The sequence below is a fragment of the Heterodontus francisci genome, chromosome 4 (assembly GCF_036365525.1).
Source record: "Heterodontus francisci isolate sHetFra1 chromosome 4, sHetFra1.hap1, whole genome shotgun sequence".
In the NCBI taxonomy this organism is placed as follows: Eukaryota; Metazoa; Chordata; class Chondrichthyes; order Heterodontiformes; family Heterodontidae; genus Heterodontus; species Heterodontus francisci.
This window is the reverse complement of record NC_090374.1, coordinates 93,547,168-93,573,872: the sequence shown is the minus strand read 5'-3', so window position 1 is coordinate 93,573,872 and position 26,705 is coordinate 93,547,168. Positions and strand designations below refer to the sequence as shown.

Below are 26,705 nucleotides of genomic sequence, written 5' to 3'. Positions count from 1 at the left end.
GATAGATGTAGTATTTACACTGTTCCATCCAGACCCTGGGTCATGAGTGACTGGATGGCAGTGATGAAGGGATGTTTGCAACCATGTCTTTAGTCCAAACCCACTCCAAGAATTGCCCAAAATGAGAGTACTGTCAAGCACAATATTAATAATGACATAAAGAGATGGAGGAGGTATGAAAGTGATTTCATACTCGATTTGAAGGTTGTATTTACATTAGAGCAAGATCATCAGTTGGTCAATTTGTTCCTGTACTATTCTTGATTGCTATGATAAAGAGTTACATGGTGCTTCCTGGAGTTTTGAATGGGTAGCCACTCAAATTCAAAAAGGAATAGTCAAATATGAACAGAATCAGTCACAAATTCTATATATATTTGAAAATTTTGTTTGTCAGGAGAGGAAGTCTAGTGCTCACTGGAATCTTCCACATGGGTTCTCCCAACTGGCCACTGTAGCTTCAGCAGAAGATCAGTGTAAACCCTATTTATGCATCTATCCGGGCTTTTCATTGAAATTATGGCAGCTGATAGAGGATCCATGAGGAAATTTGCTGCGTCTATTTAAAAATGAGCCATGAGGCAGTCTGGTACTTAAAAGTAATTACCAAACAAGGCTTGCTGTTTATTCTGCCAGGCAGACCATCAAAAGCTCATCTCGATCTTAAGGTAAGGGGTAAATGCTGTCAAATGTTTAATGAGTTAACAGTTGTCCATGAGAGGGGTCTAAAAAATAACTTAGTGCAAGAAGGTTTAAAAATACCTCAGAATGTTCTCTGTAGAATGTGAGCTGATGCCAATAAGATTGACTGCACCTTATATTTGACTATACCTGCTAGAAACAAGATTTTGCATTAAGTGGCCTTGAATAATATTTTCTGGTTAGTATCTAGTTTAAGAATTCATATGACCTTCACCACATTTTGATCCCTGTATTATTTTTGGCTGATTCATTTCCCAAAGGAATAAGGACATACTGGAGAAAGTAAAGGGCTAGCATCAGGTGAAATCAGAAGGATCTCCTTTGACGTGATATCTGGAGACACAAATTACTTAAGTGCATGTGCAGCTGCTATCATTTAGTATTATGGACACTGGAGAGAGAACACATTCTGAACAGTTGATTCATCCATGTGAATTCAGTGCTTTCCTTCACACTTTTTAAAAAAAACTTTCTTTTCCAAACATCAACTTTGTGATGGAAATGTATATAAGAACATGGATCCACATCAGAGTTCTGGAAATTTTTGTAAGGATTGTTTTCAGAGAGAATCCCAATGATAAGACAAACAAACGTGAGGTGTAGGCCAATGAATGTAGCCACGAGTGATGCTAACTGGATACGACAATCGTTAACAAAGAGAACTGATAGAAAAAAATGGAACAAACAGTGACATTCGTTTGTTAACCAAAAGACCGTTGATGCAGAAATAATTATAATGGCAAGCTTTCCTTTAAAATCTTCTCCACACAATGTACAACAGGATCCATGCTTTTTGAGTTCAATTAGCATATGATGGGTAATGGAACAAGCTAACTTGGTAATGGCTGATCAATGATCCTGATAAAGATAATGGGTAATGTTAAGCGCCTTGTTTACTTATTCTAGTGTAACATGAGATTCTTCTTCAAGTTTCTTGGGAGCAAGTTAAAATTGAACTAATTAAGCATGTGATTAGACCCCTGGTTGTCTTAAAGGAACAGTCCTTTACTTTAGGGTAGGTTTTCAATGAAAAGATCAAGAACAGGTAAGAGGCCAGAGGGAGGGGTCCAGGTTCTGAAGAAGGGTCTCTGACCTGAAACGTTAACTCTGCTTCTCTCTGCACAGATGCTGCCAGACCTGCTGAGTATTACCAGCATTTCTTGTTTTTAAGTCCTTCACTTTAGCTCTTTAACAGTTTACATTTATTTCTTTCCCTGCCAGAAATAATGTAAGCAGGAATCCATGCACTAATTATTGTGAAGCTAGTTTATGATGAGACTGATAGGGTAATCCTACACATTGAATCATGAACAAAAAAAAGTCAGTGCAAGTACAAAAGAATTTTCACCAATTTTTCCTCTTACATTAACAACCTAGTAAAAAAATGGGATGTGGTGTTCCACAGGAATTGGTGCTGATACCATTGTTGTTCGCCATTTACGTAAAGGATTTGCACTCGGTAATTGGAAGTACAATTTCAAAATTTGCAGACAACACCAAACTGAGAGGTATAGTTAATACAGAGGAGAACTATGATAAAATACAGGAAGACGTTATTAAACTTGCAGATTGGACATATAATTGGCAAATTAATAGAGATAAATATAGATAATATAGATAAGTGTGAGATGGTACATTTTGGAAGGAAGATTAAGGAGACCACACATTCCTTGGAAAATAAGTGTCCAAATGGGGTGGAGGAGCAAAGCCATATGGGTGTACAGATATACAAATCAGTAAAAGTAGTGGCACAGATTAATTAATAAGGCCATTCTTTTAAAAAGCAAATAAAGCACTGGGGTTCACTTCTACAGGAATAGAATTTGAAAGCAGAAAAGTTATGTTGAACTTCTTTAGAAGCTTGGTAAGGCTACACTTGGTGTAATATGAACAATTCTGGTCTCCAGATTATGAAAAGGATGTAGGGGCACTGGAGAAAGTGCAAAAAAGATATACATGGATGTTACCTGAACTGAAAGGTTATACCTAGGGCCCTACCAAATTCATAGTTGTGAAAAATGCGTCATGGACTGTGACATCTCGGGACCTCCGTGAAATCAGCCATTTTGCAAACTTCACGCATATTATTCATTAACACAAGGCTCACCTCGCTGATCACTGGGCATGTTACAAACATGGTGCATTTTATTGATTGATACAAAGCTCAGCTTGCTGACTGGTAGATGAGTGAGGGCTTCCGGTGCAGTTTTGAAAGAAGTAGTCTCAAATATTAGCAGACATATGAGAATGGCAGAATGAGCAAATCAAAAACAGCTACAACCATTGCTGCTGTACATCGAGTGAAGGAATTTGGAAGCCAAATTTTGCATGCCGATGGTGGAATACTGTTTTGTACAAGCTACAATGTTTCACTAGACCATACACAGTAGACAACAGTCCAGCACCTCTTAATGTCCGAAAGCCACCACAGCAGAAAGAGAGCATTGAACACTGCACTGCTGAAAAATGAACACACAAAAACAAGCAACGATTTCATCTCTTTTTAAGAAGTCGACAGAGAGCTCAGAAAATCATCAGTTGGTTACAATGGAAGTTGTGGATGCTTTTGCAAGGGCCAACATACCACTGGAAAATCTTGATCATCCAAAGCTGTGGGTTTTCATTCAACTTAATGTGCAAAATGGTGGTTGCTTGCCAAGTGCAAATAAACTATGACAGGACTACCTACCGAAGGTTTTTGCTACATGTTGTGGGGAGATGAAGTCTCAGATTAACGCATGTTAGTCTTTATAATTATTTGTGAGGAGTCCACTGATGAGCAAGACAATTATGTGCTGCATGCTTTGTTTGATTTTATGTCTGGTCAGGCCGAAGATATACAGTCAGGAAAGCTAACAACAGTGCCCGCAGACTGCATCGACTTAGAAGCTGTTACCACAGTTTCTCGAGCAATAATCAAAGCCATTTCAAAATGCGGTGTAGAGTTCAACAAAGTGTCTGTTTTCACTAGTGACAATGCAACTTGCATGACAAAATCTTTCAAATCTGTGCTCCAAGGTGAAATGCCTAATGCTGTCCATATGACATGTAATGCACATATTATTTCTCTTGTCAGTGAGCTGTGGAAAAGCAAGTTTGGTAATGTCAACAAACTGGTCAGCTACATTAGAAAGATCGTCAAACGCTGCCCTAGCCACAAGCTTTGATACAGGCAACACATTGCAAATGTGGCTGAAGTGGCTGAAATTGGGGAACAAAACATCACCCTTCTTCCAGAACCAGTAATTAGACGTTGGAATTCTTGGTTTTGGGCAGTACATTTCATGCAGCTCACCTGAAATACTACTCTGACTTCATCTCAGAAGAGCTCACACTGACACCAAAAACAGAGATTTTAACAGACATTGTAACCCTTCTAAAAGGGGCTCAGCTTAATGAGGAGGTTCAGTTTGTTGCCAAGAATGTTGCATGAATGATGAATTTAAACACTTTGTTTGAATCTTGACACTTCACAATCCACAAAGTTTACAATAAAGTAATGGTTGTACTGTTCTGGGCTGAAGCACAGTCAAATGAACAACACTCTGATGACACTAAGTTAAATGCCAGTGCTCAACAGGGGTTTACTTGCATAGCAAAGAAGCTGAAATGATATTACTGCTACGGGGAAGAGTCAAGCAGTGAAGAAAAAGTGGCTCAGAGGTTTCAACAACCTTCTGCGGTGTTCCTGAAAGTTGTTTGTATTTTTGACCCTGCACAAGTGCACCTGTTGGTGGATTTAAACTCACATAATACAATTTCTGCTTTGACAAGAACTGTAGGCTGGAGATTCCTGTTTATAAAAGCATTGCAAAAGAAGCTGATTGTACTTGGCCTGTGCTGCAGTTTTGGAATTCTGTGGAATGCAGAATTCCTCACCTTGCAAGGCTAGCACGGGGCTGTCTGACAAAACCAACAAAGCCTGTGGACGTGGAGAGCAGTATTTAAACACAGGCAGATGTTCACAACGCAGAGGCAGGGAATGAAGAAAGAGGCAGTTGCAGGTTGCTCCATGCTCACATTCAACCACTGACTTCAGTGAATAAAGAATGTGACCTGTTTATAGTCAGCTTTTTACAATAGTTTTTGAATATACAATAAATGCCATCTAAAATCAGAAACCTCGCGTCTTTTTTTTGTTTTAAATAGACCATTTTCATGGTTTGTTGCGACACTGTGAAATTTACGATTTAAATACGTGAAATTGTGAAATTCACAATTCTTCAAATGCTGTGACCATGAAATTTGTTAAGTTTGACCGTGAATTTGGTAGGACTCTAGTTATACCTATCAAGAAAGATTAAACAGTCCAGGGATTTTTTTCTCTAGAAATTAGAAAACTGAAGGGTGACCCAGTCGAGATCTTTAAGATTATGAAAAGGTTTGATAGAGTAGATGTAGAGAAGATGTTTTCACGAGCAGGGGAGACCAGAACAAGGGGCCATGAATATAAGATATTCACTAATGAATCCACTCTGAAATTCAGGAGTAACTTCTTTACCTAAGGAGTGGTTAGAATGTGGAACTCACTACCACAAGGAGTAGTTGAGGCGACTGGCATAGATGCATTTAAAGGGAACCTAGATAAGCACATGAGGGAAAAAGGAATAGAAGGATATATTTATGGGTAGATGAAGAAGGGTGGGAGGAGGCTCATATGGAGGATAAACACTGACATGGGTTGATGCAGTGAAAGCAATGGAAGTTGTCTATATAGATTTTAAGAAAGCCTTTAACAAAATACCACATACAAGGCTAGTTAAGAACACTGAGGCTCATGGAATAGGAGGGGCAGTGTAAGCTTGGATAAAAAATTGGCGTAAGGACAGAAAACAGTGAGTTGTAGTAAATCGTTGTTTTTCAGACTGGAGGATGGTAGACAGTGGTGTACCCCAAGATTCAGTGCTAGGACCACTGCTTTTTTGATATATATTTGAAGGGAGGCAATGGTGTAGTGGTAATGTCACTGGATTAGCAATCCAGAGGCCCAGGCTAATATGAATACGGGTTCAAATCCCACCATTGCAAGTGTTGCAATTTAAATTCAATTAATAAATCTGGAATTAACAAAGCTAGTCTGAATAATCATGACCATTGTGTCATGCAGGCGTCCACCTGTCAAGAATGAGGCATATTAATTTTGTCATATGAACATTGATTTTAAACTTGCTGGGAAGAAGAGAAGGCCTATTACAAGGGTTGCCAGATACTTAGCTGAAAAATGTTTGCATACTAACAGACAGTGCTTGTGGAGGCAAAAAAGGACCATTCCCCGACACATTCAATGCACAACAGATTTTGATCACCAGACATTGAAGGTGTAAGGAAAAGCATTCCAGAAATGGCTAAGGTGATACAATCCACAAAAGCCAGGACTGGTTAAACCAGCTGGTCACATGACTAACTGGCTGGTCCAGGGTTTTTTGAACTAGCCACAGAGTTTTTGAACTCAGAGAAAGACTGTTTGCTCCTGGACTGAGAAGACCTCTCCTGTCTGCCCCCATCTCTTTCTCACAAGCCTCTGGACCCACTGGGGACACATGAACTTCAAGAGAGAAATGTCTTCTATATCGAACAAGGTTTAAGAAGAAAAAGCACGACCCACCTACAATCAAGGACTTTACAGCGAGCGTGAAGAACTGTAACCAAAAACATCTTCAGATATTGCCTCAAACTTTTCCACTTTATTTCTTCTGCTCTTTTCTGTCTCTATCTGCATGTGTGTATCGTAAATGCATGCTGGCGTGGACGCATCGTTAACTGAATTAGCTTTTAAGTTTAATAAAGTTCAACCTTTTTTCTTTAAACCTAAGAAAACCTGTTGTGCTAGTTTCTTTGCCTTATAATTGGAAGTTAGTGAACAAAGATTCACTAAGGGGGAACTAAAAAAACGTTGTGTTTAAAATTAAACCCTGTTACGGTAAGACCAAGTGAAGACTGAGAGGGAACCCTAGACGCCTTTCTCACCTGGTCGTAACAATTGTTAATTGTCGTAAAAACCCATCTGGTTCACTAATGTGCTTTAGGAAAGCAAATCTGCCGTCCTTACCTGGTCTGACCAACATATGACTCCAGATCCACAACAATGTAGTTGACTCTTAATTGCCCTCTGAAATAGCCTAGCAAGCCACTCAGTTGAACCAAATCGCTGGAGAAAAGTCTAAAAGCAGTGAAACCGGACGGACCACCCAGCATCGACCCAGGCACCAGAAACGACAATGGCAAACCCAGCCCTGTTGACCCTGCAAAGTCCTCCTTACTAACATCTGGAGGCTTGTGCCTAAATTGGGAGAGCTGTCCCACAGACTAATCAAGTAACGGCCTGACATAGTCATGCTCATACCTTACATTGTCCCAGACACCACCATCACCATCCCTGAGTATGTCCTGTCTCAAAGGCAGGAAAAACCCACCAGAAGCGATGGCACAGTGGTATACAGTGGGAGGGAGTTGCCCTGGGAATCCATCAACATTGAGTCCGGACACCATGATGTCTCATGGCATCAAGTCAAACATGGGGAAGGAAATCTCCTGCTGATTACCACCTACCGCCTCCCCTCGGCTGATGAGTCAGTGCTTCTCCAGGTTGAACACCAATTGGAAGAAGCACTGAGGGTGGCAAGGGCACAGAATGTAGTCTGGGTGGAGGACTTTGATGTCCATCACCAAGAATGGCTCGGTCGAACCACTACTGACAGGGCTGTCCAAGTGCTAAAGGACATAGCTGCTAGACTGAGTCTGCAGCAAGTGGTGAGGGAGCAAATAAGAGGGAAAAACCTACTTGCCCTTGTCCTCACCAATTCACCTGTCGCAGATACATCTGTCCATGACCGTATTGGTAGGAGTGACCACTGTACAGACCTTGTGAAGTCACATTGAGGATACCCTCCATTGTGTCATGTGGCACTTAGTTTGTTTATTGGTGTCATCATCATCATCAATAGGTGAACTGAAGGTTGACTGTCATGAATCTCCACCTCCATCTGTCCTGTGCTGCCCTTACACATTTTGCATATGTCAACTGCATCTAGTCCATTATATCTGTTGTCCATTTTCTTCTCTACTTCCCTCTCCTACGTTTTCCATTGATCTTTCCTTCCAATAATTGTCTCTGTCTACCTTCTGCGCTAGAGATGTGACTGAAGTATTGTATCTTTCTCTCTTTGATGTTATATTCTAATTTCCTCTACCACTGCGCTAAATGGGATAGATTTCGAACGGATCCAGCAACTGAAATCTGGTCATCAGCAGAATTCTATTCAACCACAATCTGTAACCTCCTGGCCTGGCATATCCCCCACTCTACAATTACCATCAAGCCGGGGGCCCAATCCTGGTTCAATGAAGAGAGCAGGAGAGCATGCCAGGAGCAGCACCAGGCATACCTAAAATGAGGTTGTCAGACTGCTGAAGTTACAACCCAGGATAAATTGCATGCTAAACAGCAGAAACAGCATGCAATAAACAGAGCTAAGCGATTCCACAACCAACGGAACAGATCTAAGCTCTGCAGTCCTGCCACATCCAATTGTGAATGCTGGTGGACAATTAAACAACTAACAGGAGGAGGAGGAGGCACCACAAATATCCTCATCCTCAATGATGGGGGGGCCCAGCACATCAGTGCAGAAGACAAGACATTTGCAACATTCTTTAGCCAGAACTGCCGAGTGGATGATCCATCTCGGCCTCCTCCTGAGGTCCCCAGCATCATAGATGCCAGTCTTCAGCCAACTTGATTCATCTGCGTGATATCAAGTAACAGCACAGGCTATGGGCCCTGACAAAATTCTGGCAATAGTACTGAAGACTTGACTTCAGAACTAGCCACGCCCCTAGCCAAGCTGTTCCAATACAGCTACAACAATGGCATCTACCTGATAATGTGGAAAATTGCCTAGGTATATCCTGTCCACAAAAAGCAGGACAAATTCAACGCGGCCAGTTACTGCCCCATCAGTCTATTCTCGATCATCAGCAAGTGATGGAAGGTGTCGTCAACACTGCTATCAAGTGGCACTTAGTCAGCAATAATCTGCTCATTGATGCTCAGTTTGGGTTCTGCCAGGGCCACTCAACTCCTGATCACATGACAGCCTTGGTCCAAAAATGGACAAAAGAGCTGAACTTGAGCTAAGGTGAAAGTGACTGCCCTTGACAACAAGGCAGCATTTGACAGAGTCTGGCATCAAGGAGACCAAGCAAAATTGTAGTCAATGGGAATCAGGGGGAAAACCCTTCACTTGTTGGAGTCTTAACTAGCACAAAGGAAGATGGTTGTGGTTGTTGGAGGTCAATCATCTCAGACCCAGGACATCACTGCAGGAGTTCCTCAGGGTGGTGTCCTATGCCCAAACATCTTCAGCTGCTTTGTTAATGATTGTCCCTGCATCATCAGGTCAAAAGTGGGGATGTTTGCTGATGATTGCATAATGTTCAGCACCATTCGTGAGTCCTCAGATACTGACGCAGTCCGTGTCCATATGCAGCAAGACCTGGACAACATTCAGCCTTGGGCTGATAAGTGGCAAGTTACATTTGCGTCACACAAGTGCCAGACAATGACCATCTCCAACAAGAGAGAATCTAACCATCTCACCTTAATGGCATTATAATCGCTTAATCCCCCACAAGCAACATCCTAGGGGTTACCATTGACCAGAAACAGAACTGGAGCAACCATATAAGTACTGTGGCTACAAGAGTAGGTCAGAGGCCGGGAATTCTGTAGGGAGTAACCTGCCTCCTGACTCCCCAAAGCCTGTCCACCATCTACAAGGCACAAGTCAGGAGTGTGATGGAATACTCTCCACTTGCCTGGATGAGTGCAGCTCCAACAACACTCAAGAAGCTCGACACGATCCAGGACAAAGCAGCCCGCTTGATTGGCACCCCATCCACCACCTTCAACATTCAATCCCTCCACCACCGACGCACAGTGTGTACCATCTGTTACAACTGAGGCAAGAAGAGTGCACAGTCTTTCACTAGTTCCACTTCTCTACAGGTCACAAGATATATTTAAATGTTTACCCAGTTACCAATATGGCCAATTATATACTCTATTTTTATTTCAGAATAAAATCCACCACCCAGGTTTCTTTAATAAAAATGACAAAATTATCAACTTATTATAGAACAAGACGAATTCAGCAAAGATGAAAAGCATTAACACACAGATTGAAATATGAAAGTTCCCCTCTCTCTCTCTCTCTCTCTCTCTCTCTCTCTCTCTCTCTCTCTCTCTCTCTCTCTCTCTCTCTCATCTCTCTCTCTCTCTCTCTCTCTCTCTCTCTCTCTCTCTCTCTCTCTCTCTCTCTCTCTCTCTCTCTCTCTCTCTCTCTCTCTCTCTCTCTCTCTCTCTCTCTCTCTCACACACACACACACACACACTGGTTAAAGAAAAAATAAAGAGGTTTTCTCTGCAGAGATCCCTTTACAAAAAAGGACAAAAAATACTTTGGCCAAATACTTGTTAATTCTTGAAGGAAAAGGCGAAGACATGGAATGATGTCAGTTCTCCCTTTATTGTGGCCCCCAAATACACTTAGACGACTGTCACTGGGATCTTTTTGGAGCAGTTCTCTTCAAACAACTTTGAGACTTAGTCTGGCAGGCTTTCCAGGAGAAATGCGGCCTTAAGGATTTCAGCTATCATACACTAGATTCTCAGGGTTCCTCAGAGAGGTGGGAAAGGATGAGATTCTTCTCTCTTGGCAGGCTTACCCCCAAATAACTCAAAACAATCCAAAACGAAATCAACTCTTGACCACCATTCATCTTGATATATCACTTCTGTGTAAACAACTCCCCCCGCCGCCCCCCCCCCAGTCACTAAGGCTCCTGTTGTTTATTTAGCTTAAGACATGTGACATCCAGTAAGTGATTTTAAATGGAGTCCCAAAGTCATTCCAGTGGACTTTTTTTTTTAAACAATAAAAGTCCAGCATCTGTGTAATCTCTTCCGTTTTCCAAAGGAATCCATATCAAAATTTTAAAACACAAATCCTCACAAAATATTAAAAATGGAAATACTTCCGTAACACATCTACAACATACACTGCAGCAACTCACCAAGGCTCTTTCGACAGCACCTTCCAAACCTGCGACTCTACACCTTAGAAGGACCTGGGCAGCAGATGCATGGGAACACCACCATCTGTAAGTTCCCCTCAAAGCCACATGCCATCCTGACTTGGAACGATAACACTTCCTTCACTGGGAGAAAATCCTGGTACTCCCTTCCTAACAGCACTGTGGGTGTACCTACACCACATGGACTGCAGCGGTCCAAGAAAGCGGCTCACCACTACCTTCTCAAGGGCAATTAGGGATGGGTAATAAATGATGACCTTGCCAGCAATGCCTACATCTTTTGAAAGAGTCTTGGATATTGGAATACAGAGTAAAATTCCAAAATTTGGCGATGATACCCAACTTGTCGGTGTGGCAGAAAATGAGAATGATACCAGTCGACTGCAATAGGATACAGATAGGCTAGCAGAATGGGCAGTCAAGTGGCAGATGGAATTTAATACAGAGAAGTGTGAGGTGATGCATTTTGGCAGAAGGGATAAGGAGAAGCCATATGGACAAAATGGCACCGTTTTCAAGAGTTAACCGGGACAGAGGGACCTGGGGGTTCATGTTCATAGAGCTTTGAAGGTGGCAGGACATATTGATAGAGTAGTTTGCAAAGCATATGGGATCTTGACTTTCATAAATAGAGGGATTGAGTACAAAAGCAAGGAGGTTATGCTGCTCTGTTTAGGCCACAATGAGAGTATTGTGTTTAGTTCTGGTCACTGCACTTCAGGAAGGATATGAGGGTTCTTGAAAGGATGCAGAGGAGCTTTACCAGAATGGTTCCAGGGATAAGGGAGATTAGCCGCCCTGTTAGGTTGGAGAAGCTGGGGTTGTTCTCCTTGGAGCAAAGGAGATTGAAGGAGATTTGAAAGAGGTGTACAAGGTTATGACAGGTTTAGATAAGGTAGACAAAAAAAGATGTTCCCATTAGCTGATGATGCAAGGACTGTGGGACACAGATTTAAAGTTTTGGGCAAGAGATGTAGTGGGGATATGCAGAAGAACATTTTTATGCAGCGAGTGGTAATGACCTCGAATTTATGATCTATGAGTATGGTGGAAGCGGAGGCAATGAATGATTTTCAAAAGGAAATTGGATGGCCACTTGAGGGGATTAAACTTGCAGGGCTACAGAGATAAAGCGGAGGAATAGGACTGTCATGGATTCAACGGGCCAATTGGCCACCTCCTGTGCTGTTATGACTCTATGTTGGGCCGAATGGCCTGTTTCTGTGCACATTGCTCCAGAGTTCATTAGGTGAGAGTGACTGCCCTTGACATCAAAGCAGCATTTGACCGAGTATGGCATCAAGGAGCCCCAGCAAACCTGGAGTCAATGGGAATCGGGGAAAACTCTCCGCTGGTTGGAATCATACCTAGCGCAAAGTACGATGTTTGTGGTTGTTCGAGGTCAATCATCTCAGCTCCAGGACATTACTGCAGGAGTTCCTCAGGGTAGTGTCCTTGGCCCAACCATCTTCAGCTGCTTCATCAATGACCTTCCTTCAATCATAAGGTCAGAAGTAGAGATGTTCGCTGATGATTGCACAATGTTCAGCACCATTCGCGATTCCTCAGATACTGAAGCAGTCTGTGTAGAAATGCAGCAAGACCTGGACAATAGTTTTAGTTTTAGAGATACAGCACTGAAACAGGCCCTTCGGCCCACCGAGTCTGTGCCGACCATCAACCACCCATTTATACTAATCCTACACTAATCCCATATTCTTACCACATCCCCACCTGTCCCTATATTTCCCTACCACCTACCTATACTAGGGGCAATCTATAATGGCCAATTTACCTACCAACCTGCAAGTCTTTTGGCTTGTGGGAGGAAACCGGAGCACCCGGAGAAAACCCACGCAGACACAGGGAGAACTTGCAAACTCCACACAATGTAACAATAGCCAGGCTTGGGCTGTTAAGTGGCAAGTAACATTCACGCCACTCAAGTGCCAGGCAATGACCATCTCCAACAAGTGAGAATCTAACCATCTCCCCTTGACATTCAATGGCATTACGATCGCTGAATCCCCACTATCAACATCCTGGTGGTTACTATTGACCAGAGACTGAACTGGAGTAGCCATATAAATAACGTGGCGACAAGAGCAGGTCAGAGGCTAGGAATCCTGCGGCGAGTAACTCACCTCCTGACTCCCCAAAGCCATCTACAAGGCACAAGTCAGGAGTGTGATGGAATACTCTCCACTTGTCTGGATGGGTGCAGCTCCAACAACACACAAGAAGCTTGACACCATCCATGACGAAGAAGCCCAGTTGATTGGCACCCAATCCACTAACATTCACTCCCTCCACCACCGATGTACAGTGGCAGCAGTGTGTACCACCTACAAGATGCACTGCAGCAATGCGCCAAGGCCCCTTCGACAGCACCTTCCAAACCCGCGAGCTCTACCACCTAGAAGGACAAGGGCAGTAGATGCATGGGAACACAACCACCTGCAAGTTCACCTCCAAGCCACACACCATCCTGACTTGGAACTATATCGCCTTTCATTCACTGTCACTGGGTCAAAATCCTGGAACTCCCTTCCTAGCAGCACTGTGGGTGTATCTACCCTACATGGACTGCACCAGTTCAAGAAGACAGCTCACCACCACCTTCTGGAAGGTAATTAGGGATGGGCAATAAATGCTGGCCTGGCCAGCGATGTCCACATCCTCGGAATGAATAAAAAAATACAATGTAACAATTGGAGTAAAATACATCATGTATTAAGCTGAAGCTAGCCCATGGATATCTAAAATGCTAGAGTGCTGGGTTCCAGATGAGAAAGCCTAAAATCAAACCTCAATCTATAATAATAATAATGCTTGTTTTTTATCTGTCTGACCTGTTCTGATTGGTTGGTTTAAGGGCCCCATCTGTTGATTTATTTGGTGGGCGGTGCCAGGCCCAGGCAGAGGCATGCGGGGCAAGTGGAGAACTGGAGCACGTGATGCACATGCAGCTGCCAGCGGTTGGTGGTGGTGGTAGGGTTGTGGGGTGGGGTTGATGGACCACAAAATCAGCAGAAGGGAAGGGGAGTCTAACAACAAAGTTACCCTGGCTGGAAAGATTGTTTTCAGTAAGGATGGAATGGGATTGATGAGAGGGATGGAGATGGTAAGAGCAGGATGGGGATGGTATGAAAAGGATGGAAGTAATGGGATGGGGATGGAATGAGAGGGTTTGTATGGGAAAGATTGAATGGCATGCTATGGGGATGGTAAGGGAGGAACAGATGAGATGATGGAATTGGTTGTGACAAAATGGAGGGAACAATTATTTGATGCAACTTATTATTCGAAAGCTGTTCTTTGTGCTAAAAATGAAGATTCACTAGATTTAAATGGAAATGGTTTTAGAGTAGCTGTCAGGTGAATTAAAAGAATACATCAGCGTTGATTCTATAGACGAAGATGATGCCTCCAGAATTTCTACACATTCTAACTCCAATAGGCATGCCACCGCACAAACTTAGACTCAAGGAAGGAGCAGTTATAATGTTGCTCTGAAACTAAAATCCTAAGCAATGACTTTGTCATGGAACAAGATTGGTCATTAGGAAGCTTTTTTTTTGATGATTGATGCTGAAATCATAACAGGCAGTTTTCAAGGAAATAGAGTGTTTATTTCTCAAATAACGTTGAGCACATCAGATGTAAACCTGCCTTTTCAACTCAGGAGAAAATAGTTCCTAATTCGACTTTCATATTCTATGACTAGAAAAAAGTTACAAGGCCAGAATCTTGACAACATTTTTATTTATATTCTCAGACCTGTTTTTGCACATGGGCAGCTTTATGTAGCTTTTTGCTGAGTGAGACATTTTTAAAGTCTTTGATGAAAGAATAGCTAGAAATCCTGTATTTAAAGAAGTACTGTTGCAATAAAGATACTGGCCGAAAATTTACCTTGTGGCAGAGACCCTGCGCACCGGCACAAAAATCGGGGGTGAGCCTCCCTCTGCTGGGCCTGGAAGCCACACAGCGATTTAATTGGAAGAGGTCGGGCCTTCTGCCCCTCTGAGGCAGCAAGTCCTGCCTCCAATCAGCGTGCCAGCAGCTGCTGAGTTCCAGTAGCGCCATCGGGAGCGGGACCACTGCTAGGACTGCACCCAGCCGGGACTGCAAGATGGAAGAGGCCCCAGAATAGAGGTAAGCATGTGGGGCTGTGCCAGGAACAATTGGCTGGGTCTCAGTGATGGGAGTGATGGTCGCTCGAGAGGGCAGGGGTAGGTGTTCCAGCAGGGGTGGCTTGTGCCGCATGGGGGGCCCTCTGTGGGGCATAGGGTGCCTGATCAGGACGGTCTCCCCCCAGCCTGGCAAAGTGGCCATCTGCTGCTGATAATATACCAGTGGTGGCGGGGGGTATGTGGCAATTAATTGGTTACTTAAGAGCCTTAATTGGCCTGGGGCAGGCGGGCCGTTTGTCACCTCTCGCCTCCCACTCAATTACACTCCCCACCTCCAGCCCACTCCCAGAGGGAGTTTGGGGCAGGGGGGCGTGGGGAGCATAAAATTCTGGCCACTAATTTGACTGCAGCTGTTTCTGCTGGTCTCAAATAATAACTGATTCAGACGTTAGTGAGAGGAGATTTTGCCAGGTCGCCGGGGGGGGAGAATAAACTGTCCGATATGCCCCTATTCTTCCAGCATTGCTTGAGAATGACACCTGGTATAACATCTGTCTTTCATGATGAGGCTAGCATGGGTATAAGAAGCTAATGGGCTGGTGGAGGGATGGAGTAATGGTGCAGAGCTTCTCTTGGTGCATTTCTGACCCATTGTGACGCTTAGCTCAGCCTTGACTTGGATCACTCCAAGCAACACAAAATGTCAGCATGCAGACTTGACATTTCTACACTCTGGCATTCAAACTGCCGAATCTAACCTTACAGAAGCATAGCAATATTACAGAGTTATCAGGAGTGAAGCCATGGCAATTCAATTACCATTGTTGGTTTAGTTTTCCAAAATTACTTCTGGAAAAGAGACATCTACAGTCAATGTCATCTTCATATCAAGAGAGCAGCAGACAATTTTTTTCAACCTCATTGGTTGCCAACTGATGAGTCTTAATACCTGGACGCAGCTTCAGCACATGGTCTCTTCAGCTTGGCTTGAATTTTGTTTTCCTACTCCTATGCAGTATACCCAAATGGGGTTTTCTGTTTCACAGACAGTCTGATTTCGCATTAACCAGAGTTACCTGATCTAGTGGAATGAAAGTCAGTACAACAGCTCTTCAGGTAAGCCTCCCACACTATCTACCCTGTTCCTGATGATTCTGATCCAGTTTCATCCCAACATTTACCGTTTAATCACAGCTTTTACTGTCATGTCCAGTAAAGGCATGTCCTATTCATGACTTTAAACATGGACTACATTCAGCATAGCATCTTCTGAAACTGAATTTTCCTTTTGTTTTAAATGAACCACAGTGGACATTAAAAGTGGACATGAGCTGCAAAGATGGCTGCCGAAGGTCAGCTGACCTTCAGCCGGTATATCCAAAAACTGATTCACTGTCTCAAAAGGACAAAAGAAAACCTTCCAGACTTAGAGATGTCATCAACAGACATCCTGAGACCATCAGGAGACATTCCTGAATTGAATGGTTTTCTCCTCCTCAGGATGAATGTCTTACAGCAATAAACCAGGATGGAGCTAATAAACCTAGACCCCCACCATATTTAGAAAAGGAACTGTAAGAAGTCACATAGTGGGGCAGCCATGTTGGTCTCCTATTAAAAATCTTTAAAACACAGACTGCAGAAAAAAGCGGCAAGCAGACCAGGCAGTACCATCATGTCTTAAAAGAACTGGAGACTGTAACACCTTAAGGTCTCCAAAGCTGTTCGTTTTTCAAGTCTACCAGTACAGAAAACTGACTTCCTGTCTACAAACAACTATCTTCATGACCTGCCTGAAGTTCACCTCTTCGAGAGAATACTGCAGCAATTTTGATATACGACTCCAAATTTCAAACTCAACTAACTAAACTTCAGGAGTGAAAACATCTTCTTCACCAGGCCCGCAATGCATTCCTTTTCCCCAAGACGAGCCAAATCACATGACTTATGAACTATTCCTTTGCTTGCAATTTGTAAAAATGCACTATCCTTTTAACAGCTCTCTTTCTCGAGTGTGTGTGCGTGTGTGAGTGAGAGAGAGTGGTGAGTGAGTAACGTAGTGTTAAACTTTCAGGATGGACGTGTGAACAAAAATAATCCTCTTCATTTAAACCCACGTAAACTGTGCTGCTGGTTATTCAAATTGGCCGTACACTTCTTCCTTGTCACAAACACACTGATCACGTACAGTAAAGGGAAAAGAAATGGGGTTTCAGTTCTGCCTCCATTCTGTCCATAGCATTGTATTTAACAGTATGGGCTGAATTTTACCAGCCCGTTGGAGCCATCTTTACTTCGTGACCAATTATTATTACCAAAGGCGGCCATACTGGCCGGTTAAACAGGCAGTTAACAGTGATTTTACCAGGTTTTTCTAATTTTACAACAGGTGCACGGGAACATCAGGGCTTCAGAGCTTCACCGTAATAATGAGGCAGTGGATTAGCGGGATGTCAGAGTGTTGGCTGCAGTCAGCAGCCATTGCGAGCAGTAGCGTGGCTTGGCAGGGAGGGTGGAGCTGGGTGAACAGTGGAAGTATCAATAGGGAGCAGAGGCAAACATGCCGAGCACAGCAAGGACATTCCACTTGAGTGCCCTCTTGGACCTGGCACCTGTATCTATGGAGCAAGATGGAGTGAGGGGCTCAGAGAATTGAGTGTAGCTATTTGCCATGGGCCTCATTCACTCATGCTTCAAGACGTGCATTGAGGAGGAGCATCAGCGAGGGAGAGAGCAGCAGTCACAGGTTGCGAGCCAGCAGCAACCAGAGGGGCACCAATATCATGAGCCTGGAAGGGGCAGGGAGGAGGAGGGTGTAGAGGGGAATGAAACCAGCCACTTGCATGAAAAATAAAATATCTCCGGAGATGATATACTGTCGGAGACACAACCTCCTGCAAATGTCAGAGCAGCAGTGTCACTGAAGACTGCACCTTTCCAGGGAGAAGCTCTGAACAATAAGAGCAACCTGGAGCGTGATACCTCCTCCAAGGATAAGGATATGGAGGGAGATAGTGATCAAGTGCAATCGGATGAAGACCACGAGAGACAGCGGGCAAGGTGCAATAAGAGACGAGCAAGGGAGGCTCGCACCTTTCACATGAGCCTTGGTTACACTCCCAGTCAATCCGATAAATCTTCCATCTTCTGCAGACTTGTTGTCATGTTCTTGATTGCACGTACCATTTCCTGGAGCCGTCATCACATGAGGCAACAGCATGGGAAATGCCATGACCTCACTTAATGTGCTCCTTCCCATCACTCCCTTTGTTGGAGCCAGCAAACTGTTAATGGCCTAGTAGCGTTTAAAAAAGTAAAGAATTCTTTTAGTGGTGCACAATTTTACAACTCATTTAAGACAAGTACACATCCCATGAAACCCACGTACAGCTAGGTGGACTTTTTTACGCACTTGCGGGTGCTCCTACATGGTTCATTCCCTGTGCTGTCAGCTGAGGTGGAGGCAGGCTGCTGACCTTTCTGCTCCATGGCTTTCATTGACCGTGGTGGTCATCTTCTAGTTGTTGAGGGCTTCCTGCAAAGGTGCAGGAGCCCCTCTGTCTCTGCGGCTTCGTGAGGTGTTGGTGTCACCGTCAGAGGGGCTGAGGTATCTGCTCTCAACACCAAGAGTGCCCTGAGAGGAGCCCTCAGCAGTTGCAGATGTCTGCTCCTCTTCCCTTTCAGGGCACACTCGGCCCTCCTGGCTCACCTGGGGAGTCTGAGGACCTAGCGATGGCTCCAGGCATCTCGTCCCCATCTTGCCCAGCCATTGCTACACAGAGCTCATGGAGGTGTGGTATCCAGGTCCAGGTGCATCTCTGGCATCTACTGGGTAGTTTTTGCTGGATGTTGCTCTGTTCATGAGGGTCGCCAATCTCTCGATGAAGGAAGCCATGCACAGACACGCCAGAGTCAGGGCTGCACTCATGGCCTGGATGGACTCCTCTTTCATCCACATGTGTGTGCGCGTTGCCTCTGGAAGCTCTGCCAGATGTTCCCACACCTCACACTGCATCTCCAGCATCTGCTGCTTTGTTGATGACACCAGAGACATCTCATCAGCCTGAAGCTGAGCATCGCATGGTGGGCCCTCACACAGTTCCCTGGGAGTGAGTGGTCTCAACAGTCACTGCCTCCATCAGCTGCTTGGACATTCTGTGGTGTGCTCACCAGGTTATGACCCCTTTCATAACCACATGCAACTACCCATCACGTGAGAGTATCTGCACTGGTGGAGAGTATGGGGGAGTGATGTGACGGTGCACCCTGTGAGGTCTCCTCTTCCTCCTCAGAGGTGGAGGGCTGTTGTTCAGGCTTGGTGGCTGGCTGCTCTTGTCTTGACCTACAAGAGAGAGGACTGATGAGAGGGCAATGCACTTTACAACACATCCTTCTGAATACTCATCATCTGGAGCCGTATGCGAGCAGTGGTACACACGTGAGCAAAATGTTTTGTGCTTGTCAGAGGGTCTCTTGTTCACATCCATTAGGCCACTGTGTCTCTTGGGGCTCCACACCCATCTTACCATCCGCAATTTCCTTCTCTGACTCCATTCCACCTAGCTGCAGCACCTCCATGAGAATGAGGATGGCCATGTAGGGCATGCCACAGATGTGAGCTCTCCTCCTGCAAGCACATACTCACCCATCAAAGATACGCACAATTCCTATGTTGGTGACGGCCTGACTGTCCAATATGGTACCAGAGGCCTGCCTCCTGCATAGGGCCAGTCAGTACTGGTTGTGCAGGAGTCACTTCTGCCTGACCAGTGTCCTGCACAGAGAGACTGACATGCATCTGTCAGTCAATGCTGATGCCTGGGCATCTCCACTGACAAGGTGGGCACCAGCACCCCCTTCTCCTATCTCTTATTCACGTTCAGTCACATTTAAGGCTGCCAGCTTAATGTTATGTGCTGCGCTCACCTTGCCAGAATGCATCAGGTCATTGACACTTTCTCAGCACTGCAGCCAAGTACAAGGGACAACCCCACAGCTGCCGACCTCCTCTGCATGCTCCGTCCAGGCCTGCTTGGTCTGCTGTGCCAGTCTCCTCCTGCTGTCCTGGGGGAACAGGACTTCCCTCTGTTCCCTTGCTTCCTGGAGGAGGACCTGCAGGGAGACATCATTGAATCTTGGGGCAACCCTTAATCAAGCTTCAGCCATGCCTTCACTTTGTACTGCTGCCAGGGCTCTCACTGCTCCCTCCGGGGCTGCTGCATTATCAGTTGCTGCTGGCTGGCTTTTAGAGATGGCACCAGTGTTTCAGGATTCAGAACTTCCCTCGCCCGCACAGTCTCACTCGCCCTCCTGCCAGCCCTTAATTGGTCGGACTGGATTATATCACGCACGCAACTCGGCGCCTCCTGTCTGTGTGGTCACAACACCTGCGTTCGGTCTCGGCAGCAGGACTTGCTTCCTTCAGGTAAAATTTGGAATTTGGAAACTTGTCACAAAAATGACTCCAGTCGAGTACACACTTTCAATGTCACAACTTTTTGGAACCTGTTTGCTACTGACAATTATAAATATTTTTAATGTTTTCTCCATCTGCTTCATGTCTGCTGTGTAAAGGATATTAGTTACTGCACCTGTTGAGTTGCCATGCCACAGACGGGAATAGTGCAGACTCTGCAAAAGCCCATTGGTCAATAATGCACCTGTAATGAATGTTCTAATACTTATTTTTGTTTTGCACCATTACTAATATCTTAGAAATGTCTCAGACTGGCCAGCAGACTGTAATTGTATCTGCCTGCTCTTTCGTAACTTGTCTGTGTTCTCACTTACATAAGTGCAGCATGATACATAACCAAGTTTATAGTCGGCCATGAGGGACATTATGGAGATAAAAATACTTTTCATGTGTTATAACTGTACAAGTGTTGGAATATTTAAACACTTTGGTTTGCTAACTAACTTAATTCCGTATTAACCTTCCGTATTTTCAAAATGAAATTAAAAGAAAAGAGTTGCATTTTATACAGCAACTTATATAACTATAACACGTTGTTACAACCGGGTGAAGAAGGGGTTTCAGGCTCCCCTTTGACCGCTTTCCTGGTTTGGCCATAACAGTGTTTTTAAAAATAAAGTGTTTTAGCTTCACCTCAGTGAGTCCTTACTCACTGCTCTCTAATTGTAAATGAACCAATCAGAAAGGCTTTCTTAGGTTTAAACAAGAAAGGTGTATGTTTATTAAGCTTATCACTCTAATTCGGGTAACATTACTAAAAATACACGACGCAGCCACACTAGTATACGAGATAAACACACACACAAATAGATACAGAGGAGCAAAAAGAATTAAAGGGGGAGGGTTTGAGTAGTAGATGGAATTCAGTTACTGTCTTTAGTTTTGCTGTAAAGTCTTTGATTGGAATTGTGGTCTTGTAGTTCTCGCTGGGGCCCAATGCACACTTCCAGAAGGCTGAAGCGGTCCTCTTGAGAGAGAGACAGGGAGAGAGGGGTGCTTTCTCCTTTGAATTCAGTTGCAGTCTGCCCCAAACCTATCTGTGAAGCAATTCCCAGTCTGGCCAGCAGGTAAATCGTGTGACCAGCTCTTTGTTTGAAACAACATTGTCTACAAGGATTGTTGATTTCAAAAATTCTCCGTCACACTCAGTGGGGAGGTGGAGGTTTGTTTCTTACAAAGTCAGTGGCTCTCAATGTCTTTTGATCACCACCAATGACAAAACCCCTCTTGCTAATTGAATCAGTGAGCACTCCCATTGTCTATGCAACTGTCTCGCAGAATGCAAATGTGCAACCATGTTTTAGCTGTTCAGTTTTGTGGTCTTTTAAACAAGTTATGTTCAATGTCCAGTAAAAGTTCAAATTGTGTTCCATATGATGAAATTAATATGTTTCTATTTGGCCGCTGTGGTTTCCTTCACAACGTCCAAAACAGTTCACAACTAATTAAGTACTTTTAAAGGGTTGTCACTATTGCAATCTAGTGAAAAGTGGCAGCCAATTTGTGCACAGCAAGGTCCCACTAACAGCAATGAGATAAATGACTAGATCTTTTTTTTTGGTTGTGGTGGATAAATGTTGATCAGGACACTGGCAAAACTTCCCTGCTCTTCTGTGAATATTACCATGTGATCTTTTAAGACCACCTGAGGGGGCAGATGAGGCATTCATTTAACATATTACCCAAAAGATGGCAAATCTCACATATCGCACTCACTCAGTACTGCACTGAAGCATCAGCCTATATTATGTGCTTGAGTCCCTGGAGTGGGGCTTGAACCCACAACTTACTAAGGTAAAGGCGAGAGTGCTACCCACTGAACAAAGGCTAACACAAATTAAAAGGTTTCTTTTTTCTTTAGCCGATGCAGCTTCAGCAGTTTTATTTTTTGTTTCAATTGCTCCTTCTCCACTTCTGAACATACATCTTGTTGGGACAGGGTTCCACAGAGATTGGCCAGGATTTAACGTGGAGGCGGAGGCCCCGCTCACCAGCTGGAAAGTCAGGGGCCAGCCCGCCTCCGCTGGCCCTAGAGGTCACAACCAGATTTTGCGTTCTGCAGGCAATTAGTTCCACGCTACTGAGGCAAGATGTCCCACCTCCACTGGGAGTGATGGCCACTGCTGGGACTGCAGTATGTCTGGGACTAGGAGTAGCGCTGGAGGCCCAGAGTAAAGTTAAGTGGGGTGGGCTCGCCGGGGCCAGTCACCAGTCAGGCAGACCCCAGGGAGGTGGGGGGGGCGTGGGTACAATTGAGAGGCCGGGGGGTGGAGGCATCCGTGGAGGCACAGGGTGCCTGAACAGGAGGTACAACCCCCACCCCCACCCCACCACCCAAGCCTACAGTATACCAGGCAGCCTCGCCAAGTGGTGTGGGCCCCCACCCGGCACTGGTAAAACACCAGCAGTAGGGGGAAGAGGCCCTTAAGTGGCCATTAATTAACCACATAAGGGCCTCAATTAAACCAAGGGCAGGCACCTACCCCGCTGCTGGTGAAATAAAGGTTGGAGACAGGCACGGCACCCCCTGCCATCCCACTCGATTTTACACATCCCAGACTGTGCCCGGGGTGGGAGCCGTAAAATTCCGGCCATTGCCAACTCTCCAGTACCTCACCCCAAGTGACTATTCTTTGTGTGAGCTGGTTATTTTGGCCGGAGAAAACATGGCAGATCAGGGCTCACAATGTATTAAATGTATGCACTGTCCAGTTTGAGATCACTGGATATAATTAGAAGCAAAAACCGTGGCTGATTTTTCTCCCCTGGTCTGACATCAATTGTAGGAGTTATACTGTTGCACCAACTGAGGTAACCTAACTCACCACAGCTCAGGCATCAAACATGGAACCTTCCTGGTTTGTATGGTTTTTACAACAGGAACAGTTCATTTATTCTTAAACCATTGGGTAATTGTAGTCACCATTCATTTTTGGGAAGTTAAAGCAAATTTCTAAAGCTACAAGCAGTGAAATGGTGGTTAGAATATTTCAGCTACATGGGGAAGAACAGTTGAAATAGAAGCATTTTTTTGGATGTTGGCCACACTTCCAGATAACATTCTTTCCTACCAACTGTTAAAGCAATAAAAGCACAAATTTGCAGGCTGCTTTAAAGAGACATCTATGCAATATATTAGGACAAATTACTAATTTTTTAAGTAATTTAACTTAAACCTTCACTCACCTTGTAGTTTGCAAAATTGTCTTCAAAAACAGAGTAGTCGCCAAGTAGTCTCAAGCCTTTTATTATCTGTTTGTAGTTGGATCACTCTCTAAAGTACTCACTCCTTTGTGAACTTATTTAGGAAAACATATTTCCGTAAAAATTCATATATTACTATTATTCTAATCCAAAATGTTGCACTTTTAATACGTATTTATTCATTCACTCATGCTACAAATATCTTAATTTCATGTTTTCTTCCATTGTTGTTGTGTTTACTCTAAAGTGCTCTGTTGTTAAATGCACCTGTCATGCAGACCCCCACCTGCCAAGAGTGAGGCATATTCATTTTGTCATGTGAACATTGATTTTAAATTGTTGCTGCAGTGAAGAAATGACTTGTTTGAAGATCACCAGACATTTCGGCTGGAAGGACATTTTTTTTTGGAAGGTCTAATGCAGGTGGGAAGTATACAGTAAATGGCAGAACCCTTAGGAGTATTGACAGGCAGAGAGATCTGGGCGTACAGGTCCACAGGTCACTGAAAGTGGCAACGCAGGTGGATAAGGTAGTCAAGAAGGCATACGTCATGCTTGCCTTCATCGGTCGGGGCATAGAGTATAAAAATTGACAAGTCATGCTGCAGCTGTACAGAACTTTAGTTAGGCCACACTTAGAATATTGCGTGCAATTCTGGTCGCCACACTACCAGAAGGACGCGGAGGCTTTGGAGAGGGTACAGAAGAGCTTTACCAGGATGTTGCCTGGTCTGGAGGGCATTAGCTATGAGGAGAGGTTGGTTAAACTCAGATTGTTTTCACTGGAACGACGGAGGTGGAGGGGCAACATGATAGAGGTTTACAAAGTTATGAGCGGCATGGACAGAGTGGATAGTCAGAAGCCTTTTCCCAGGGTGGAAGAGTCAGTTACTATGGGACATAGCTTTAAGGTGAGAGGAGCAAAGTTTAGAGGGGATGTGCGAGGCAAGTTTTTTACACAGAGGGTGGTGAGTGCCTGGAACTTGTTGCCAGGGGAGGTGGTGGAAGCAGGTACCATAGAGACATTTAAGAGGCATCTTGACAAATACATGAATAGGATGGGAATAGAGGGATACGGACCCCAGAAGTGCAGAAGGTTTTAGTTTAAGCAGGCATCAAGATCGGCGCAGGCTTGGAGGGCCGAATGGCCTGTTCCTGTGCTGTATTGTTCTTTGTTCTTTTGTTCTTTGTTCTTTATTCATTCATGGGATGTGGGCGTCGCTGGCCAGGCCAGCATTTATTGCCCATCCCTAATTGCCCTTGTGAAGGTGGTGGTGAGCTGCCTTCTTGAACCGCTGCAGTCCATTTGGGTATACCCACAGTGCTGTTAGGAAGGGAGTTCCAGATTTTGACCCAGCGACAGTGAAGGAACGGCAATATAGTTCCAAGTCAGGATGGTGTGTGACTTGGAGGGGAACTTGCAGGTGGTGGTGTTCCCATGCATTTGCTGCCCTTGTCCTTTCTAGTTGGTAGAGGTCGCGGGTTTGGAAGGTGCTGTCTAAGGAGTCTTGGTGCATTGCTGCAGTGCATCTTATAGATGGTACACACTGCTGCCACTGTGCGTCGGTGGTGAAGGAAGTGAATCTTTGTAGGTGGGGCGCCAATCAAGCGGGCTGCTTTGTCCTGGATGGTGTAGAGCTTCTTGTGAGTTGTTGGAGCTGCACCCATCCAGGCAAGTGGAGAGTATTCCATCACACTCCTGACTTGTGCCTTGTAGATGGTGGACAGGCTTTGGGCAGTCAGGAGGTGAGTTACTCGCCACAGGATTCCTAGCCTCTGACCTGCTCTTGTAGCCACGGTATTTATATGGCTACTCCAGTTCAGTTTCTGGTCAGTGGTAGCCCCTAGGATGTTGCATACTAAGAGACACTGCTTGTGGACACAAAGGACTATTCCCTGATCCAATTAACCCAAATGGATTTTGATCACCAGACAGTGAAGATGTGAGGAAGCGCATTCCAGGGCCTGCTAAGATAATACAATCCACAAACCTCGCAGGAGGGACTGTTCCAGATAAGGAACTAGTCACATGACTAACCTGCTGGGCAACCTGGGGTTTGTTGAATTGTGCCACACAGAACGATTCAGAAGGCAATTTTGCGGAGCAACGGGAAGGTGACAGGCCCTCCATCCCGGCCTCCTATCTCAATTCTATGGGTACCTCCCTACCTCCTAGCATGTCTCCAGAGGGCACATTAAGTTCAGCCTTCAGAGTGAGTGACCTCCTCTGAGGAAATGTCATCATCCTCCTGCACCGCCTCTGCTGGATGCTTGAAGGCCCTGTGGGAGATTAAAGTCTTGAATTAGAACTGGCATATGTTTTAAGAGATCAGTATCAGTGGCTGTTGACATCAAGTCAGCATGTGTGAGTGCTGTCTGCCATGTGACTGATACTTAATTTTGTTACCAGGTAGCTGAGAGGCCCCCATCTTCCCATCTCCAATGTCTAAGCATGCTGAGACTCCACTGATGTCCAGTGCCTCCTCCTGTGTAGCTATCAGTTGTGAGATGGTTGGAGGGCCACCTTCAGTTCTCTGCTTTTCCCTCATGTTCTGTGCTCTCTTCTCCTTTGCAAGAGGTAATAAAATAGACCCATGAATGAGAATAATTTACAGATGGATGGACAGCATTTTTAAGGGTGACTTTGAGGACGAGGTATGACATTGCAGAATGATGAGAGTGAGTGCCAGTGGTGGTGGATGAATGGGGATGAGGAAGTGCATAGACAGAGAAGGATGGGTGAATCTCCAAGGTGAGGGAGGCATCACTACAGAGAGGCACAGCTTTTGAGCATGTGCAGTCCATTCTGTCACTTTCTTGTGTTCTGCTCCCAACTCCAGAATCCATTAAATATCATGTTTGCAATGTCCCTTTAAATACTGGAGTTGAAATCTTCATCACACCGACTCAACCAAATTGGTTGGGAAACCCAGAAATAATATGGTGAACAAGCTTTGAACTGACACTGACACTGAAAAGCTAATTTAATGCTTTCCAGTGCATACAGGGCAGGAGTCAGCAATGTGTCTGTACACCGACATGAGCGTCTGTGGTAAAAACTTTGAGGTCTGTGGTAACTTAAATGTCCTACT

At 44.6% G+C, this 26,705-nt stretch overlaps 1 protein-coding gene across 7 annotated transcripts in view; it reads left to right on the top strand.

Annotated features, from left to right (window-relative positions):
• sema6a (sema domain, transmembrane domain (TM), and cytoplasmic domain, (semaphorin) 6A) overlaps nucleotides 1–26,705 on the top strand; it is a 187,507-nt gene that overhangs the window by 104,251 nt on the left and 56,551 nt on the right. The window lies entirely within an intron of this gene.